This window comes from Euprymna scolopes, chromosome 22 (assembly GCF_053919585.1).
Source record: "Euprymna scolopes isolate OS-2025 chromosome 22, ASM5391958v1, whole genome shotgun sequence".
Classification (NCBI taxonomy): domain Eukaryota; kingdom Metazoa; phylum Mollusca; class Cephalopoda; order Sepiida; family Sepiolidae; genus Euprymna; species Euprymna scolopes.
In genome coordinates this window covers 68,381,761-68,394,715 of record NC_136503.1, presented here as the reverse complement: position 1 = coordinate 68,394,715, position 12,955 = coordinate 68,381,761, and the positions used below count along the sequence as shown (strand labels likewise).

Sequence of the window (12,955 nt, the reverse complement as noted above, 5' to 3'; positions counted from 1 at the left end):
CATGATGTAATATACTGTTTTGTTTTTAAATCCCCGAAACAGTGTTTCATGGTAAACAACTGATGATCCCTTGAAAAATAAATTATTGGTACTATAGTAAATTCGAGAGCGAGTTGATGCAGTGATTGCAGGTGATTAAATAACTTACTGACTAGATGGTTTTCTAACTAATGATAAAAAATATTTTTTGTATAGTTTTAAAGGTTAAAAACTTCAAAGACTATATATATCTATATATATATAATTAAAAAAATACATAGCGGCGACAAATTCCAATGTCATTCCACGTAATTGATCTTTGCATAGTTTCTTTCCAGTTTGTTGATTGCCCCTGCTGTGACCATTGAACGCCTTTTACAGGGCTTTTGCTTTCATCCTTTCTCCTTATTTCCTGAATTACCAGATCTCGGGGCTCTTAAGTTGAAGCTGTAGACCATCTCTAGAAGGCTGGTCATTCCCAGTCCAGATCTCCCTGTATGAGGGGGCCCAATGACTTCTTTGAAGGCTAGGTTTTCTTTTGCCTCATTTATAACATCTCGGACTTTCCATTTCCTCCCTGTTTTAAGAGAGGATCGTGATGTCTTTACAACTGAATCATTGGAATTGTCCAACGTCATCTGGAATCTGACTTCTCCAGCTTTGAACTCCTCTGCAATAGACTTAAGCGGTACTTTTAGTTTAAATTGTTTACTATATACGGCTGCATTTGATAAACCTGGAGGCAAACCCAGCCATTTTCTCGTATATCTACTGAATTTTTTCTCAACTGTGCTCATAGTTACTTCATCTACGAGAAGAGGCATAACAGAATTGGGATGAGCATGTTTGAAGACGTCATACCTTGTATTTACCTTGCAGTGGACAGCTCCCTATCGTTTTTTGACTATCATCAACGGTTTTGATTGTCACTTTGGAATTTTTCATGGTGTTATCGTACCATCTTTCCAAGCATTTTATCAGTTATTCTGAGACAGTGATGATTTTCTGACCACCCTATGCAAAGCAGATATCTTGATGCATGTTTCCCTTTCTGAGGGAGACGATTCTGGGCATTTTAGGTTTAAAAGTCCTTCTGGACTCAACCAACATTTAATCCATAATGCTGAGAAGCTTGCGGGTCTAAGCTTCTTTTGATCTGAGGATAGTAGTATCGCCACTGAAAGACTTTAATAATGTCAGCTTGCATTTTTCACCTAATGTAGTTGGGATTGAATTGTTTCCTGCTGCTTTGAGAATTATTTGCATCGCTTAAACAAAAAATATAGGTGTTACTGTACATTCTATTGTCTCATCAATTTTTTCTGTGGTAAACCGCATATGAAATCCATCGAAATACGTTGCAATCATCTTGCGTACACCTTCTGATCCGTCTGAAGGAATAATTGAACCGTTTAATGAGGCACAGATTCATAGGCATTAGTCAAATCGATCCATATGACATCAGAGTCGGTCTTGTAAGTGTTCTTCCATATCATACTCCCATGTTCCAGACATCCTGCTATTCTAGGGATATCAGCTTTTAGCACGGAAGTATCGATATATTTATTTGATAGTAGATATTTCGTTATTCTTAAAGCCATTTTTGCGAAAAATATTTTTCCTTCTACGTTTAGAAGTAAGATTGGCCGACATTGATTTATAGCTTCTGAGTTTTGCTCTTTAGGTGTGTACACAACGTCTGTTTTCATCCACTGGTTACCGACCTGGCGGTTATTCCGTGCCAAGTTTATACATAGCCACTGAAGCACTTTAAGGCACCGTTTGTAAAGTAGAAATTTTATTCTATTTTAGCCTGTTGCAGATTTATTTTCGGCTTTGATGACAACACGTTTTACATCTTCGTACGTGATTATGTTTATGTTGAACCTTTTTAGGAGGATTTGTGGTCATATCAATCTATTATTTTTTTCTGTGGAATGTGTCGGTTGTGGTCTGAGTATTTGTGTCTTAGATGGATTTATAAGACATGTTGTTTCTTTTTTAGTACTCCTGATTTTGGTTGTTCGAATAGATTTCGAACATATTTATATGGCTCTTGAATAAACCGTTGGCGTTTTTCTTCCGCTTCATTCGTTTTTTTTTTGCTGACGCGTTCCGCCTCGCTGAGAGCGCTATGTTCACCTTTGATGTCTTTCCAGACTTAGTATAATCTTTCCGAGAAGCAACCTGGTATATTCCGTCGCAAAGGAGATTAAGAATAGGAAACAATTTCCACACGCTTTTTGTTTTCTACAACGATATTTACTGCCTCATTATCTCGTTACTGCTGCGACGTCCCTCACGTTATCGTTTTCTCGAGCGTCATTCACGTTTCTCACGAGATCTCGAACGTTATTTCAGTCCGTGTTCCACGTCTCCCACGTAATCGTTTTCTTGATCTTTTAATAGTCTTATTTTTCTTTCCCGGTGACATCATTTCGTATGAATTTACATACGTGCTATGTTACAATAGGACAAATAATAAACTGACTTCCTTTTTATAACAACGACATTTACTTCCTCATTCTCCCGCCACGCATGATTTCTCGTTAGAGCTATGACGTCATCCACGTCTCTAACGTGATCCTTTCTCTAACATGCTCTCTATCTCCTTTTTCATAGTCTTTTTGCTTACATTGACGTCATTTCGCATTTCTTATGAATTTGCATACGAGCGCCCGCGCTCTGTTACACGAAGAGCACTCTTGTCTGCAAGAAAGAATTGTCTACTTTCTTCCATAAAGGAGATTCATAAACAGGTTCATACTATTCCCAGCAAAAGTGATATAGCCAGACAAGCTTTAAATAATTTACGCCAAAGCAAAGATCGACACCTTTTAACCGTCGCACTTTTATATGCTTCCTCTTACAAACCGACGGACACGTACACCTCCTAAATCTCTGGTTCACATCTTTTACTCTGACACGTAATTCTAGAGGTAAACAAGTCGACTTTCTGTTCCCACCGTACACCTATCGCCTCTTCGTCCAGTTTTTGGCGCGCCATAAATAACAGTCTATGTGTAAACAAGCCGAAGACGGAGACCATGTGTTAGTCAGCAGCTGCAAGAGAACTAACTCAGTTATCCGCCCCTTTTTTCCACTGATCAGATCGAAAGAAAAAGAATTCGCAAAGCAACATCAATGGCTCAAAAACTGAGATCAGATGCGCACTTGGCTGATGGGTCGAACTCGATCTTCTTCATCCCATAATCCATGCAACTCCCTTCCCCCTACCAGCAAAATGTTTAACTCAATCATCAACGCCTATTCACAACGCACTCAAACCCTGCCGACCCTTTCCTCTCGACAATCACATTTCTTCAATCAATTTAGGTCTGATTAGCAAATAAGTTACAACGTTTAGATTCTTTTTGGTTTTTGCTTTATTCCTTTTTTTTTTTTTTTTTTTTTGTTTTTCGTTTTCTTTTTGGTTTTCTTTTCTTTTCTTTTACTTTCATCTTCATCTTTTTTTTACTTTATCTTTCCTTTCGGTATTGTCTTTATCGATTTAAACTTTATCTTTCATTATTCTACTTTCCTTCTTTTTTTCTATTTTTCTTTCCGTTTCTATTTTCTCCTTTCTTTTTCATTTAATTCGGTGTTTATTTTCTGTTTCATTTTCGCTTTCCATATTCCCTTTTTTACTTTTTGTTTGTTTTAGATTCTTTGATATTAACTTTTACCTTTTCTTGGTATTTTACTTTCTTTTTCCCCTTTTTAATTTTTTTTTTTGCATTTATTTTAATTTATATTCATATTTTCCCTTGATTTCCCTATTACTTCTTTTCATGTTTGTTTATTATTTTTTTTCTTTTTCTTTCTTTTTTTTTTCCTTTTCGGCCTCCTCTTTCTCTTTGTGTAGTAGTTTCTTTTTATTCTATTTATCTCTTCTTCTAATTTTCTTTCTTTTTAGTCGCGTGCAAGCGACTTTATAAGTCACTTCGCCGGTCCGTCAGTCGGTTTGTCCATAACACTTTTTGTGCTTGGCCTTTTTGGATAAGATCAAAGGTCTGTTGTTAATAAATGCTGTTCTTAGCTTTTAAAGCTTTTTTTGGCCTTCGGGTCAAGATCAAAGTGTAGTATCTGTTCCGGCAGATGCTGCACTTAAGATAATTTGTACCAGTCAATGGAGGGGAAACCCTCTATACTGGGACAATTATTTTTGGTAACCAGAGTGCCCCCTTTTTGCCTACTTTAAGGGGAGCTGGTTTTTACCTCACATTAAAAACGGCCTTGTGCCTAATTTGCTCAGTGGGGGAGCAAATAAACACCATCTGTTCCGGCAGATACTGCAAGCTATGACTAGCAAAGACCAGATGTGGGGGCAACCCCACATGCCTGACCTTTAACCAGCTCCCATTTCCCACCTCTCGGGAGCTGGTCCCCTTTTTCCCTTCCCCCTCCCTTCACTCCTCACATTAAAAATTGGCCTTGTGCCTAATTTGCTCGGTGGGGGAGCAAATAAATACAATCTGTTCCGGCAGATACTGAAAGCAAAGACCGTATGTGGGGGCAACCCCACATATAAGTCCTTGGTCAATGTAGGGGCAACCCTTCATACCAATTGTCACTATCCAGCTCCCCTACTCTCCGGGGAGTTGGCCCCCCTTTCCCCTTCACTCCTCACTTTAAAAATCGGCCTTGTGCCTAATTTGCTCAGTGGGGGAGCAAATAAATACCTCAAAGTGTAGTATCTGTTCCGGCAGATTCTGCAAGCAAAGACAATATGTGGGGGCAACCCCACATATAAGTCCTTGGTCAATGTAGGGGAAACCCTTCATACCAATTTTCCCTATCCAGCTCCCCTCCTCCCCGGGGAGTTGGTCCCCATTTCCCCTTCACTCCTCACATTAAAAATCGGCCTTCTGCCTAATTTACTCGGTGGGAGGGCAAATAAATACCCTTTTCTTGGCCTTTTGGCCAAGATCAAAGTGTAGTATCTGTTCTTACTACATGCTGTACTTATTGTGATATAAAGTAAGGGAACGACTTGAAACAAATGCCGAGATAAGCGGAAAGCACATACAGCGCCCAGAATTCCAAAATGGTTACCCATCTGGTACCAGCCAGGCTTAACGTTGCTTAACTTCGGTGATCTGACGAGAACCGACGTGTCAACGTGATTATGCCGTACATGGCATCGCTTTTTATATACTTACTACACTTTAACATTTTTCTTTTCTGCATATACCTTTATTTCCTCGGATGATTTCTTGCCTTCTTGGATTTTTACTAAGGTTTACACGATTAATCGCAAGATCGGAATATTTGTTGGTATCGGAATCGGTATCTGGAAAACAATTCGTGCCTCTTTTCCGATGTCAAAACGAATCTTTTGTCATTTTTATTTGATTTTCTTTAAAGCAAAATCTCCCACTGCTTATAATAATGATAAAATAATACATTGTTTTTAAATCAGCAATTATTCTAAAATCAATGTATTATCCCTAATAAGAGCGTTTTTACGTTTACGAGAATATCTGCACATTTAACATGTGTTTATGGTAATAAAAGGAAAAATAAGAACTCTATAGTTAAATATTCAGAGATTTATAAAGAATCGGAATCGGCAATTTTATCGGAATCGGAAAATATTGGAATAGTCCCATCACTAATTTTTACATCTTAATGTTTTGTTTGTGTAAGCACTTTCATCCTTTTTTGAGGCAATGCATCTGTCATCATCGTTGTGATGTATGCAGTTGTTACCCAAAAGGCATTTACCTTTATGAATGCAGTTTCAGATGTTAGCCTGTGAGGTTAATTTATTTCTTAAAAGATTGTAATATTTCATTTATTTTTTTGCATTCAATTTCAGCTTTTTTTCTTCTTTTCATTTCTTCTTTTATTTTTCAGTTTATTTTCTATTTCGTAGAGGAAGTGCTCCAAAAGTAATGCCTCCTTTTTTTTTCAATTTCGGCCCGAATGAATCAGAGGGAATTGCTAATTGCATTGTTATGCTGGCCGACTTTATGCATTTATGAGCTGAAAGTTTCGTCCCTCTTTTGCCATGTAAAACCCTTAGAAAGCAACAGCTGTCACAAGGAAAATGCGTTGATTCCTGGCAAAATTTGATGGAGAATGATGTTGACTATGTAAAAGGATAAACACTGAACGTTCTAACAGTCGCTCGTTTTAATGTTACAATTCTCATTTTAGTAGCTCTTAAGCTTTTTGCAATTAAAAAATTTTTTAAAAATTATTCGTATGACAAAGCGCATTTCCGACAGCCATTTACAGCTATTGCTCATCTGTGGAAAGAATTCATAAAACAATGGTGGTTACTATGTAGAAAAATAAATAATGCAGAAGAAACGCTTAGTCGTTTTAATAGTACCAATGTAACGTGGCTGCTGCCTTTTAATTGTATAGTTACACGTCAAAACTCTTGGACTCACACGCCGTCTGACACCGTCACAAAGAACTAACAAATAAAAAAATGTAAATAAATAAAAATCCGACTCGACATTTTATTTCAGTGCGAAAGAAATTTAATGAAATTCGGGGTTCTTCCAAAACGACGCATTCTATTATGTTTCCAAGTTCACATATGTGCTTTTTAAGAGTCTCTGCCCCCGGCGCGTCACACTAGCACTAACCAGCGCTTTCTTGCCCTAGTATTTACACGTCCATCTTTTCGGCTCGCTACTTGCTTCTCCGGAATACGTGCTGCATATTTTTCTTCTTTTTTGTTCTGCAGCCCATACATACTTGCTAATTTCAACGGCTGCTGCTGCTACTAATATTTTTGCTCACCAGTTATTCTTCAGCTGCTGCTGATTCTTTCACACGCGTCCATCTACGCTCTGTTGCACCAATCCCATCTACGTAGCTTTTCAACTTATTGCATTTAAAACAGTAGGAGGGTTTCCTTTTGGAACGACCGTTGTATATCTCCGCGGTATCCACTTTCGTTCGTATATTCTTTTTTTTATTTCATTTCCATTCAATTTTTCATATATCATTTTCATTCAATTTTTTATTTATCATTTTCATTCAATTTTTTATTTATCATTTTCATTCAATTTTTTATTTATCATTTTCATTCAATTTTTCATTTATCATTTTCATTCAATTTTTCATTTATCATTTTCATTCAATTTTTCATTTATCATTTTCATTCAATTTTCATTTATCATTTTCATTCAATTTTCCATTTATCATTTTCATTCAATTTTTCATTTATCATTTTCATTCAATTTTTCATTTATCATTTTCATTCAATTTTTCATTTATCATTTTCATTCAATTTTTCATTTATCATTTCCATTCAATTTTTCATTTATCATTTCCATTCAATTTTTCATTTATCATTTTCATTCAATTTTTCATTTATCATTTTCATTCAATTTTTCATTTATCATTTCCATTCAATTTTTCATTTATCATTTCCATTCAATTTTTCATTTATCATTTTCATTCAATTTTTCATTTATCATTTTCATTCAATTTTTCATTTATCATTTTCATTCAATTTTTCATTTATCATTTTCATTCAATTTTTCATTTATCATTTTCATTCAATTTTTCATTTATCATTTTCATTCAATTTTTCATTTATCATTTCCATTCAATTTTTCATTTATCATTTCCATTCAATTTTTCATTTATCATTTCCATTCAATTTTTCATTTATCATTTCCATTCAATTTTTCATTTATCATTTCCATTCAATTTTTCATTTATCATTTTCATTCAATTTTTCATTTATCATTTTCATTCAATTTTTCATTTATCATTTTCATTCAATTTTTCATTTATGATTTCCATTCAATTTTTCATTTATCATTTCCATTCAATTTTTCATTTATCATTTCCATTCAATTTTTCATTTATCATTTCCATTCAATTTTTCATTTATCATTTCCATTCAATTTTTCATTTATCATTTCCATTCAATTTTTCATTTATCATTTCCATTCAATTTTTCATTTATCATTTCCATTCAATTTTTCATTTATCATTTCCATTCAATTTTTCATTTATCATTTCCATTCAATTTTTCATTTATCATTTCCATTCAATTTTTCATTTATCATTTCCATTCAATTTTTCATTTATCATTTCCATTTAATTTTTCATTTATCATTTCCATTCAATTTTTCATTTATCATTTCCATTCAATTTTTCATTTATCATTTCCATTCAATTTTTCATTTATCATTTTCATTCAATTTTTCATTTATCATTTCCATTCAATTTTTCATTTATCATTTTCATTCAATTTTTCATTTATCATTTTCATTCAATTTTTCATTTATCATTTCCATTCAATTTTTCATTTATCATTTTCATTCAATTTTTCATTTATCATTTTCATTCAATTTTTCATTTATCATTTTCATTCAATTTTTCATTTATCATTTCCATTCAATTTTTCATTTATCATTTTCATTCAATTTTTCATTTATCATTTTCATTCAATTTTTCATTTATCATTTTCATTCAATTTTTCATTTATCATTTTCATTCAATTTTTCATTTATCATTTCCATTCAATTTTTCATTTATCATTTCCATTCAATTTTTCATTTATCATTTTCATTCAATTTTTCATTTATCATTTTCATTCAATTTTTCATTTATCATTTCCATTCAATTTTTCATTTATCATTTCCATTCAATTTTTCATTTATCATTTTCATTCAATTTTTCATTTATCATTTTCATTCAATTTTTCATTTATCATTTTCATTCAATTTTTCATTTATCATTTTCATTCAATTTTTCATTTATCATTTTCATTCAATTTTTCATTTATCATTTTCATTCAATTTTTCATTTATCATTTTCATTCAGTTTTTCATTTATCATTTCCATTCAATTTTTCATTTATCATTTTCATTCAATTTTTCATTTATCATTTTCATTCAATTTTTCATTTATCATTTTCATTCAATTTTTCATTTATCATTTTCATTCAATTTTTCATTTATCATTTTCATTCAATTTTTCATTTATCATTTTCATTCAATTTTTCATTTATCATTTCCATTCAATTTTTCATTTATCATTTTCATTCAATTTTTCATTTATCATTTTCATTCAATTTTTCATTTATCATTTCCATTCAATTTTTCATTTATCATTTTCATTCAATTTTTCATTTATCATTTTCATTCAATTTTTCATTTATCATTTTCATTCAATTTTTCATTTATCATTTTCATTCAATTTTTCATTTATCATTTTCATTCAATTTTTCATTTATCATTTCCATTCAATTTTTCATTTATCATTTCCATTCAATTTTTCATTTATCATTTTCATTCAATTTTTCATTTATCATTTTCATTCAATTTTTCATTTATCATTTTCATTCAATTTTTCATTTATCATTTTCATTCAATTTTTCATTTATCATTTTCATTCAATTTTTCATTTATCATTTTCATTCAATTTTTCATTTATCATTTTCATTCAATTTTTCATTTATCATTTTCATTCAATTTTTCATTTATCATTTCCATTCAATTTTTCATTTATCATTTCCATTCAATTTTTCATTTATCATTTCCATTCAATTTTTCATTTATCATTTCCATTCAATTTTTCATTTATCATTTTCATTCAATTTTTCATTTATCATTTTCATTCAATTTTTCATTTATCATTTTCATTCAATTTTTCATTTATCATTTTCATTCAATTTTTCATTTATCATTTTCATTCAATTTTTCATTTATCATTTTCATTCAATTTTTCATTTATCATTTTCATTCAATTTTTCATTTATCATTTCCATTCAATTTTTCATTTATCATTTCCATTCAATTTTTCATTTATCATTTTCATTCAATTTTTCATTTATCATTTTCATTCAATTTTTCATTTATCATTTCCATTCAATTTTTCATTTATCATTTCCATTCAATTTTTCATTTATCATTTTCATTCAATTTTTCATTTATCATTTTCATTCAATTTTTCATTTATCATTTTCATTCAACTTTTCATTTATCATTTTCATTCAATTTTTCATTTATCATTTTCATTCAATTTTTCATTTATCATTTTCATTCAATTTTTCATTTATCATTTTCATTCAATTTTTCATTTATCATTTTCATTCAATTTTTCATTTATCATTTTCATTCAATTTTTCATTTATCATTTCCATTCAATTTTTCATTTATCATTTTCATTCAATTTTTCATTTATCATTTCCATTCAATTTTTCATTTATCATTTTCATTCAATTTTTCATTTATCATTTCCATTCAATTTTTCATTTATCATTTTCATTCAATTTTTCATTTATCATTTTCATTCAATTTTTCATTTATCATTTTCATTCAATTTTTCATTTATCATTTTCATTCAATTTTTCATTTATCATTTTCATTCAATTTTTCATTTATCATTTTCATTCAATTTTTCATTTATCATTTCCATTCAATTTTCCATTTATCATTTCCATTCAATTTTCCATTTATCATTTCCATTCAATTTTCCATTTATCATTTCCATTCAATTTTCCATTTATCATTTCCATTCAATTTTCCATTTATCATTTCCATTCAATTTTTCATTTATCATTTTCATTCAATTTTTCATTTATCATTTTCATTCAATTTTTCATTTATCATTTTCATTCAATTTTTCATTTATCATTTTCATTCAATTTTTCATTTATCATTTTCATTCAATTTTTCATTTATCATTTTCATTCAATTTTTCATTTATCATTTTCATTCAATTTTTCATTTATCATTTTCATTCAATTTTTCATTTATCATTTCCATTCAATTTTCCATTTATCATTTCCATTCAATTTTCCATTTATCATTTCCATTCAATTTTCCATTTATCATTTCCATTCAATTTTCCATTTATCATTTCCATTCAATTTTCCATTTATCATTTCCATTCAATTTTTCATTTATCATTTTCATTCAATTTTTCATTTATCATTTTCATTCAATTTTTCATTTATCATTTTCATTCAATTTTTCATTTATCATTTTCATTCAATTTTTCATTTATCATTTTCATTCAATTTTTCATTTATCATTTTCATTCAATTTTTCATTTATCATTTTCATTCAATTTTTCATTTATCATTTTCATTCAATTTTTCATTTATCATTTTCATTCAATTTTTCATTTATCATTTTCATACTTTGAATTTAGTTTCGTTGTGTTTATATTTATCCTTTATTGCTCTTTTCATTTGATTTACAAATTTTGCTCGTACTTAATTAATTTTTTTTATTTCTGTATTAAATTATTAATTTTATTGTTATTTCTTTACATTGTGCTCGCCCTTTTCTTACGTTTTCATACTTCTTTTGTAAATTTTTCTTTCTATTTCTTTTAAATTCCTAATATTTTCGGTCCTGGATATGACCTTAAACTATATCCAGTGGTGAGGCCCCAGCTTGTGTGCTTTGGGGAGTGTGGAGCCACCCTTTAATTACCATTGTAGTACCTGTTAGGATCCCAACTATGAGTTGAATAGAAACTGACGTGAAAACAACAAATATATTCTATTAAAAAAAAAAAATTCTTCAAAATCTTTGGATTCGGCATTAAATAACCCGAAAAGGGTTGATATGCCGTAAAACAAAAACAACCAACCAACCTAATATTCTCACATTAAAAAAATGTATATCTTTATTTTTTAATCTTTTATACATCTTCATTTTCTTCATTTTTTTTTTTAATGTACATTTTCATTATTTCTTGGTTTTCTTTTCTTTTCATTATTGGCTTCCCTTTTTTAATATTTTATTTATATTCTGCTTTTTTATTTCTTGGGTACCTTTCTCTTTGTATTTTCTTTATTTTCTACTTATTTCTTGGCTTTCTTTCGCTTTTCGTTTGTTTATTTCTTTTTTTTCTCTCTTGTTCCTTTATATTTTTATTTTTATGTGTTTTTTTATTATTTCCCATCTTACTTTTCGAAAAGAATTTCTCATTTAAAATATATTATTTTTATTATTTTTTCTGACTTTAGCTTTTTCTTTTTTATTCCATTTGTTTTTTTTTTCTTTATATTTTGGATTTTTTATGTGATGTTTCTTTTTACCTTGTTTTTTTTCCTGTGTTTTTGTTTTATTTCTTTATTTCTTTACCTTTTTTTTTAGTTAATTTCCTCATTTTTTAAAAATTTGTTCTTTATTTTTTTATGTTATGTTTATTTTTACCTTTTTTTTCCTGTGTCTTTGTTTTAATTTCTTTATTTCTTTACCTTTTTTTAGTTAATTTCCTCATTTATAAAAGAAAATTGTTCTTATTTTCTCTCCTGCCTTTTATCTCCTGTTTTAGTTGTTTTCCATATTTTCTTCTCTCATTTACTTGTTTCTCATATTTACATTCTATCCCTAATTATCATACTTCAGCCATTCTTATTTTCTATTTTCCTTCATAGTGTTTGTCCATACATGCAGTCCAGTTTTCCTTTCCCCTCTTCCTCTTCATTTTTGTTTTCGTTTCTCTCTTCTGTCATGTCTTCGCAGATGGCCACTAATTTCGTTTCTTATTGAATTACGCTGCTCGGCCCTTTGTTCGCTAACTTTGAAGTCAAAATTCTTTTTAACAAACAGGAAGGGAAGAGATAAAGACCAAAGAAATTAAGAGAAGGCTCGGTTCTTGTTGATGTCAATGAGTCCAAATAAAAAGTACTCAGGATTTAGACATTGCTCCCACCGAGAAAATGAAAAACAACCAGCTTTACTGTTACTTTACTGATCCGAAACAGAGAGAGGTAGAGATAGAAAAAGGTGTAAGAAAAGGGATCAGAGGTGGGATTATATATATATATATATATATATATATATTATCATGTTATCTGCTTAGTTACATATGTTTCGATTACCGATTCGTATCAACGATCTGTTAAGTTCATTAGACTTTACATAACAGCTTACTATAAAGGCTGATGAAGTTATCGGATCTTTGATACGATTCGGTAATCGAAGCATATATGTATATATATATACATATATATATACATATATATACATATATA

General features: G+C 29.9%; 1 pseudogene; it reads left to right on the top strand.

Annotated features, from left to right (window-relative positions):
* The first annotated feature begins 4,881 nt into the window (after positions 1-4,881).
* Positions 4,882-4,983, top strand: LOC145244098 (U2 spliceosomal RNA; annotated as a pseudogene).
* The last annotated feature ends 7,972 nt before the right edge of the window (positions 4,984-12,955 follow it).